Genomic DNA, 9,407 nt, shown 5'->3' on the forward strand with positions numbered 1-9,407 from the left:
CTTCAGGGTGTCATGTTATACCCCCTCTTGCTTCAGGGTGTCATGTTATACCCTCTCTTGCTTCAGGGTGTCATGTTATACCCTCTCTTGCTTCAGGGTGTCATGTTATACCCTCTCTTGCTTCAGGGTGTCATGTTATACCCTCTTGCTTCAGGGTGTCATGTTATACCCTCTTGCTTCAGGGTGTCATGTTATACCCTCTCTTGCTTCAGGGTGTCATGTTATACCCCCTCTTGCTTCAGGGTGTCATGTTATACCCTCTCTTGCTTCAGGGTGTCATGTTATACCCTCTCTTGCTTCAGGGTGTCATGTTATACCCTCTTGCTTCAGGGTGTCATGTTATATACCCTCTTGCTTCAGGGTGTCATGTTATATACCCTCTTGCTTCAGGGTGTCATGTTATATAGCGTCTTGCTTCAGGGTGTCATGTTATATAGCGTCTTGCTTCAGGGTGTCATGTTATATACCCCTCTTGCTTCAGGGTGTCATGTTATACCCTCTCTTGCTTCAGGGTGTCATGTTATACCCCTCTTGCTTCAGGGTGTCATGTTATACCCCCTCTTGCTTCAGGGTGTCATGTTATGCCCCCTCTTGCTTCAGGGTGTCATGTTATATACCCTCTTGCTTCAGGGTGTCATGTTATGCCCCCTCTTGCTTCAGGGTGTCATGTTATGCCCCCTCTTGCTTCAGGGTGTCATGTTATATACCCTCTTGCTTCAGGGTGTCATGTTATGCCCCCTCTTGCTTCAGGGTGTCATGTTATGCCCCCACTTGCTTCAGGGTGTCATGTTATATACCCTCTTGCTTCAGGGTGTCATGTTATACCCTCTCTTGCTTCAGGGTGTCATGTTATACCCTCTTGCTTCAGGGTGTCATGTTATATATCCTCTTGCTTCAGGGTGTCATGTTATGCCCCCTCTTGCTTCAGGGTGTCATGTTATACCCCCTCTTGCTTCAGGGTGTCATGTTATATACCCTCTTGCTTCAGGGTGTCATGTTATGCCCCCTCTTGCTTCAGGGTGTCATGCTATGCCCCCTCTTGCTTCAGGGTGTCATGTTATGCCCCCTCTTGCTTCAGGGTGTCATGTTATATATCCTCTTGCTTCAGGGTGTCATGTTATATACCCTCTTGCTTCAGGGTGTCATGTTATACCCCCTCTTGCTTCAGGGTGTCATGTTATGCCCCCTCTTGCTTCAGGGTGTCATGTTATGTCCCCTCTTGCTTCAGGGTGTCATGTTATATATCCTCTTGCTTCAGGGTGTCATGTTATACCCCCTCTTGCTTCAGGGTGTCATGTTATGCCCCCTCTTGCTTCAGGGTGTCATGTTATACCCCCTCTTGCTTCAGGGTGTCATGTTATATATCCTCTTGCTTCAGGGTGTCATGTTATACCCTCTTGCTTCAGGGTGTCATGTTATATACCCTCTTGCTTCAGGGTGTCATGTTATATACCCTCTTGCTTCAGGGTGTCATGTTATATACCCTCTTGCTTCAGGGTGTCATGTTATATAGCGTCTTGCTTCAGGGTGTCATGTTATACCCCCTCTTGCTTCAGGGTGTCATGTTATACCCCCTCTTGCTTCAGGGTGTCATGTTATACCCTCTCTTGCTTCAGGGTGTCATGTTATACCCCCTCTTGCTTCAGGGTGTCATGTTATACCCCCTCTTGCTTCAGGGTGTCATGTTATACCCCCTCTTGCTTCAAGGTGTCATGTTATACCCTCTCTTGCTTCAGGGTGTCATGTTATATACCCCTCTTGCTTCAGGGGTGTCATGTTATACCCCCTCTTGCTTCAGGGTGTCATGTTATGCCCCCTCTTGCTTCAGGGTGTCATGTTATAGACCCTCTTGCTTCAGGGTGTCATGTTATATACCCCTCTTGCTTCAGGGTGTCATGTTATAGACCCTCTTGCTTCAGGGTGTCATGTTATATACCCTCTTGCTTCAGGGTGTCATGTTATACCCCCTCTTGCTTCAGGGTGTCATGTTATACCCTCTTGCTTCAGGGTGTCATGTTATACCCTCTTGCTTCAGGGTGTCATGTTATACCCCCTCTTGCTTCAGGGTGTCATGTTATACCCTCTTGCTTCAGGGTGTCATGTTATACCCTCTCTTGCTTCAGGGTGTCATGTTATACCCTCTTGCTTCAGGGTGTCATGTTATACCCCCTCTTGCTTCAGGGTGTCATGTTATACCCTCTTGCTTCAGGGTGTCATCTTATACCCTCTTGCTTCAGGGTGTCATGTTATGCCCCCTCTTGCTTCAGGGTGTCATGTTATACCCTCTCTTGCTTCAGGGTGTCATGTTATACCCCCTCTTGCTTCAGGGTGTCATGTTATACCCCCTCTTGCTTCAGGGTGTCATGTTATACCCCCTCTTGCTTCAGGGTGTCATGTTATACCCCCTCTTGCTTCAGGGTGTCATGTTATATACCCTCTTGCTTCAGGGTGTCATGTTATACCCCCTCTTGCTTCAGGGTGTCATGTTATGCCCCCTCTTGCTTCAGGGTGTCATGTTATATACCCTCTTGCTTCAGGGTGTCATGTTATATACCCCCTCTTGCTTCAGGGTGTCATGTTATACCCTCTCTTGCTTCAGGGTGTCATGTTATACCCCCTCTTGCTTCAGGGTGTCATGTTATATACCCTCTTGCTTCAGGGTGTCATGTTATACCCCCTCTTGCTTCAGGGTGTCATGTTATACCCTCTCTTGCTTCAGGGTGTCATGTTATATACCCTCTTGCTTCAGGGTGTCATGTTATGCCCCCTCTTGCTTCAGGGTGTCATGTTATGCCCCCTCTTGCTTCAGGGTGTCATGTTATACCCTCTCTTGCTTCAGGGTGTCATGTTATATACCCTCTTGCTTCAGGGTGTCATGTTATGCCCCCTCTTGCTTCAGGGTGTCATGTTATGCCCCCTCTTGCTTCAGGGTGTCATGTTATGCCCCCTCTTGCTTCAGGGTGTCATGTTATATACCCCTCTTGCTTCAGGGTGTCATGTTATGCCCCCTCTTGCTTCAGGGTGTCATGTTATGCCCCCTCTTGCTTCAGGGTGTCATGTTATGCCCCCTCTTGCTTCAGGGTGTCATGTTATACCCCCTCTTGCTTCAGGGTGTCATGTTATACCCCCTCTTGCTTCAGGGTGTCATGTTATATACCCTCTTGCTTCAGGGTGTCATGTTATATACCCCCTCTTGCTTCAGGGTGTCATGTTATACCCCTCTTGCTTCAGGGTGTCATGTTATACCCCCTCTTGCTTCAGGGTGTCATGTTATACATCCTCTTGCTTCAGGGTGTCATGTTATACCCCCTCTTGCTTCAGGGTGTCATGTTATACCCCCTCTTGCTTCAGGGTGTCATGTTATATACCCTCTTGCTTCAGGGTGTCATGTTATACCCTCTCTTGCTTCAGGGTGTCATGTTATACCCTCTCTTGCTTCAGGGTGTCATGTTATACCCTCTCTTGCTTCAGGGTGTCATGTTATACCCTCTCTTGCTTCAGGGTGTCATGTTATACCCCCTCTTGCTTCAGGGTGTCATGTTATATACCCTCTTGCTTCAGGGTGTCATGTTATGCCCCCTCTTGCTTCAGGGTGTCATGTTATACCCCCTCTTGCTTCAGGGTGTCATGTTATACCCCCTCTTGCTTCAGGGTGTCATGTTATACCCCCTCTTGCTTCAGGGTGTCATGTTATATACCCTCTTGCTTCAGGGTGTCATGTTATAGACCCCCTCTTGCTTCAGGGTGTCATGTTATATACCCTCTTGCTTCAGGGTGTCATGTTATACCCTCTCTTGCTTCAGGGTGTCATGTTATATACCCCCTCTTGCTTCAGGGTGTCATGTTATACCCCCTCTTGCTTCAGGGTGTCATGTTATACCCCCTCTTGCTTCAGGGGTGTCATGTTATACCCCCTCTTGCTTCAGGGTGTCATGTTATACCCCCTCTTGCTTCAGGGTGTCATGTTATGCCCCCTCTTGCTTCAGGGTGTCATGTTATACCCCCTCTTGCTTCAGGGTGTCATGTTATGCCCCCTCTTGCTTCAGGGTGTCATGTTATACCCCCTCTTGCTTCAGGGTGTCATGTTATATACCCTCTTGCTTCAGGGTGTCATGTTATACCCCCTCTTGCTTCAGGGTGTCATGTTATACCCCCTCTTGCTTCAGGGTGTCATGTTATACCCTCTTGCTTCAGGGTGTCATGTTATACCCCCTCTTGCTTCAGGGTGTCATGTTATATACCCCTCTTGCTTCAGGGTGTCATGTTATGCCCCCTCTTGCTTCAGGGTGTCATGTTATACCCCCTCTTGCTTCAGGGTGTCATGTTATATACCCTCTTGCTTCAGGGTGTCATGTTATACCCCCTCTTGCTTCAGGGTGTCATGTTATACCCCCTCTTGCTTCAGGGTGTCATGTTATATACCCTCTTGCTTCAGGGTGTCATGTTATACCCCCTCTTGCTTCAGGGTGTCATGTTATACCCTCTCTTGCTTCAGGGTGTCATGTTATATACCCTCTTGCTTCAGGGTGTCATGTTATACCCTCTCTTGATTCAGGGTGTCATGTTATACCCTCTCTTGCTTCAGGGTGTCATGTTATGCCCCCTCTTGCTTCAGGGTGTCATGTTATACCCCCTCTTGCTTCAGGGTGTCATGTTATACCCCCTCTTGCTTCAGGGTGTCATGTTATACCCTCTCTTGCTTCAGGGTGTCATGTTATACCCTCTCTTGCTTCAGGGTGTCATGTTATGCCCCCTCTTGCTTCAGGGTGTCATGTTATACCCTCTCTTGCTTCAGGGTGTCATGTTATACCCTCTCTTGCTTCAGGGTGTCATGTTATACCCCCTCTTGCTTCAGGGTGTCATGTTATACCCCCTCTTGCTTCAGGGTGTCATGTTATACCCCCTCTTGCTTCAGCGAGTCACAGTAAACGCCCTTGCGTCTGATATCATACACCCGTGCGTCTGATATCATACACCCGTGCGTCTGATATCATACACCCATGCGTCTGATATCATACACCCGTGCGTCTGATATCATACACCTGTGCGTCTGATATCATACACCCGTGCGTCTGATATCATACACCCGTGCGTCTGCACCTGATATCATACACCCGTGCGTCTGCACCTGATATCATACACCCGTGCGTCTGATATCATACACCCGTGCGTCTGCACCTGATATCATACACCCGTGCGTCTGCACCTGATATCATACACCCGTGCGTCTGCACCTGATATCATACACCCGTGCGTCTGATATAATCATTAGAAAACTACGAAACCAACAGTGAACGGTGAACTACATTAGTAAACACCGATACACAGTAGACACTACCGTGACTCAATATATATATATGAGGCCGAGTGCACATGAGTATTGAGCAGTGAGTGACGGTGTTACACAGTAGCATTAGCACAGTATCCAGCACATTATTCATAAGGCAACGTAATTACCATTCTGACAAACGGCACTACAGCGTGCACAGTAATTACCGTTGACTGTTTGTGCTAATGAGCGAACTAGCTCAAGTCACTGTTACATGGTGATTCATGGCGATAATAACAAATGGTTTATTTTTTCTTGTTCATTTTTATTAATCTCACAATTAACCTCTATTAACTTAATGTGCTGTTCATGACGGCATGAAGGGTAGGTTAGGTTAGGTTAGGTCAAGAGCAAGTTTTATGTGATTCTGAACAGTCTAACCATCTCGCAGGATGGTTATATAGGTATTGAACCCGTTCTCGCACTTTCTTTTAGTCAATATTGACTTATTAAATACGTGCATATGTGACATACTAAACATACTAGTTTACCTTGAAAAGCTTCATAGAAAACACCGACCTTACCTAACCTTCTTAGTATGTTAAGATAAGCATCTTATTGCTTCGTAATTACATTAATTAACCTATTATAGGTATAGGTTAAGTAATAATTGTAATTACGAAGCAATAAGCTTATCTTAACATACTAAGAAGGTTAGGTAAGGTCGGTGTTTTCTATGAAGCTTTTCAAGGTAAACTAGTATGTTTAGTATGTCACATATGCAAGTATTTAATAAGTCAATATTGACTGTAAGAAAGTGCGAGAACAGGGTTGAGACATTATGTAGCCATATAGGGAAATGCAATTAGCAACCTGCACAAACTTGGTATGCAATGTGAGAATGTCCTTATGAAGAGGGGAGAGAGAGAGAGGGGAGAGAGAGGGGGGGGAGGGGTAAGAGGTCATTGCAAAGCACCTGGTACATCATACAGGTAGGCCTGAAGGTATAATGACTGGACACTCAAATAATGTAGTGAAATCATGATGATGTTCATACATAAATTAGATTTGTTATATTTAGGGATATCTGCATTTGTGTAGGTGTCTTAGACTATATGAAGGGCAGCAGAGTGTGTTAAGAACTAGCTTATTAGCTTGTGATCAGAGCAAGGTAATGACGTAGGTAATTACACTTTAGCCGGTGAGCCGGTCGGCCTAGCGGACAGCACGCTGGTCTTGTGATCCTGTGGTCCTGGGTTCGATCCCAGGCGCCGGCGAGAAACATTGGGCAGAGTTTCTTTCACCCTATGCCCCTGTTACCTAGCAGTAAAATAGGTACCTGGGAGTTAGTCAGCTGTCACGGGCTGCTTCCTGGGGGTGGAGGCCTGGTCGAGTGTGGGACACTAAAAAGCCCCGAAATCATCTCAAGATAACCTCAAGATAGCCACGTGGTGCTACAAATCCCCATTACACAGGATGGTTAGTCACACACACCCCAGCCCGTCCTCCAAAAATGGGGAGGTAAATGTACAGAGCTCCGTAAGTGCAAATATGTACTATGTATAAGTCAGGAAATGTACTTATTACACTTAGTATTAAAACGTACTGTCAATTCGGAGGATGGGTTGCATATGATAAGTCAAACTTTGGGAAGGCAGCTATGCTCACCACTATACCACCATCGCCAAACTTTGGGGAGATTTACAATAATAGGAAACTCTATGGAGGTATCAAGCCACATTTGATTACTTAGCTGATGGAAATGATCTACGTTTTAGAGAGGACCTGTTGACAACCTGTTAACATCGAACACTTTATGTAGGGCATACGTAAATCTGTGTATCTATGTATTTACGTATGTAGGTTAGCTTAGCATTTTAAAAAGCACCGAATCACCTTCTGTGGTTGAGTGTTCAATAAAATCCTTGAACTGTATGTTTAACACATCTCTAACCCTGTCCATGGAGGACAGAAGAAAATGTATATATGCTGGTTAGCATTGTAAATGTCTGGCCACGTCTGTGGTAGAAAATAATAATAAAAAAAAAAAAAAAAAAAACGGAGGAGAGTCACGAGTGCACCAGAAGCTGCACAGGATGCTTTAATTGATAAGATGTACCGGTGATTTCCTTTCAATGGATAAGGTCTATCAGTGAAGATTCCGCGGTGGCAAGGAGGAAGGTTATGATTTTTAGTCTCCATTGTGAAAGGTTATCTGAATGAATTTCAGATTCCTGAAATGAAAGCTACTCAAAGTTGCATTCGAGTAAGTTTATTGCGACTCAAGTCACAAAGGAAGATGATTATTATTGGCAAAATTAATACAATTTCGTCTAATCTGCGTAATGCAATTAGGTTTTAACAGAGAGATGATGATGTTGACCAGACCACACACTAGAAGTTGAAGGGACGACGACGACGTTTCGACTTGAGAATGGTCCAGGACGGACCAAAACGTCGTCGTCCCTTCAACTTCTAGTGTGTGGTCTGGTCAACATACTTCAGCCCCGTTATTGTGACTCATCGCCTGCATGATGATGTTGCTATTCACTGAAGACCTTACGCGGTGTGACGCACTCCGATAACAAGTGTGTGTGGTGTTATGACTTAAAGTGAACGATAAGAAGTGTGTGTGGTGTTATGACTTAAAGTGAACGATAAGAAGTGTGTGTGGTGTTATGACTTAAAGTGAAGAGATATATAGTGAACTGAGAGGCTCTTCCTGTCTTCGTCTGGCTGTGACGAGAATATTATTGCTTAATGCGATTGTTGTATGCAAATTAGGGACTCACCCCGTCTCATACTGGTATCGTCGACTTTGCAATCTTCGGAAGACAAAGTTATCTAAGGCCAACACCTTGTATACCCTGTGAAGGAAGCCGGTCGGCCGAGCGGACAGCACGCTGAACTTGTGATCCTGTGGTCACGGGTTCGATCCCGGGCGCCGGCGAGAAACAATGGGCAGAGTTTTGTTTCAGCCTATGCCCCTGTTACCTAGCAGTAAAATAGGTACCTGGGTGTTAGTCAGCTGTCACGGGCTGCTTCCTGGGGGTGGAGGCCTGGTCGAGGACCGGGCCGCGGGGACACTAGAAAAGCCCCGAAATCATCTCAAGATAACCTCAAGATAACCTCAAGCCTGCACCATTTAATGTAACCATAGTACAAATTAGCATATTGAACATTATGCAGTTGAAGTAAAATGATTCAATTCAACGTTTGGTAGAGAACAAGGGAACTTTGAGGTAAGAATTTCAATATGAGGCCTTTAGTAAATAGGAAAGATCATTGGCACATAAAATACCCCGTATATAAGCGGCGGGACCCAAGAGTCGAACCTCAACCCCCCACAAGCACAACTAGGTGAGTTCACACACCATGATAGGGAAATAGGCCAAGAGTCATTGCATTACACAACCAAAGGCTAAAAAGCGGGGTCAAAGAGCTAGAGCTCGATCCTGCAGGCACAAATAGGTGAGGACAAAGAGGTGAGTATGCACACACACACATACGACACTGGAAGACAGAAAAGGGGAGACATGATCACAACCTACAAAATCCTCAGAGGAATCGACCGGGTAAACAAGGATAAACTATTCAACACTGGTGGGACGCGAACAAGGGGTCACAGGTGGAAACTGAGTACCCACATCAGTCACAGAGATATTAGAAAGAACTTTTTCAGTGTCAGAGTAGTTAACAGATGGATTCTATTAGGAAGTGATGTGGTGGAGGCTGACTCCATACACAGTTTCAAGTGTAGATATGATAGAGCCCAGTAGGCTCAGGAACCTGTACACCTGTTGATTGACAGTTGAGAAGCGGGACCAAAGAGCCAGAGCTCAACCCCCGCAAGCACAAATAGGTGAGTACTGTTATGATCTCAGCCTACAGGAGAAACGAGTCTCCCTCCTTGAGAGTTATTCGTCAAGCCTGACCTGATTAGAAGGTCTAGCAGTATTGAGGTGATAACCCATATGAAAAATAGTTGTTTGGATATGTGTAACAGTTTGAGATTATGGGCAATGAAGGAGAAAACAGATAAATGACTGGCTAGGAGATGTGGACATTTTGCTGGAGGCGTGAGGCTCGCTTCCGGAGGACCTTGACCTCACTTGAGTGCCAGACATCGCAGGGGGAA

Source organism: Procambarus clarkii, chromosome 3, assembly GCF_040958095.1.
Source record: "Procambarus clarkii isolate CNS0578487 chromosome 3, FALCON_Pclarkii_2.0, whole genome shotgun sequence".
NCBI lineage: Eukaryota > Metazoa > Arthropoda > Malacostraca > Decapoda > Cambaridae > Procambarus > Procambarus clarkii.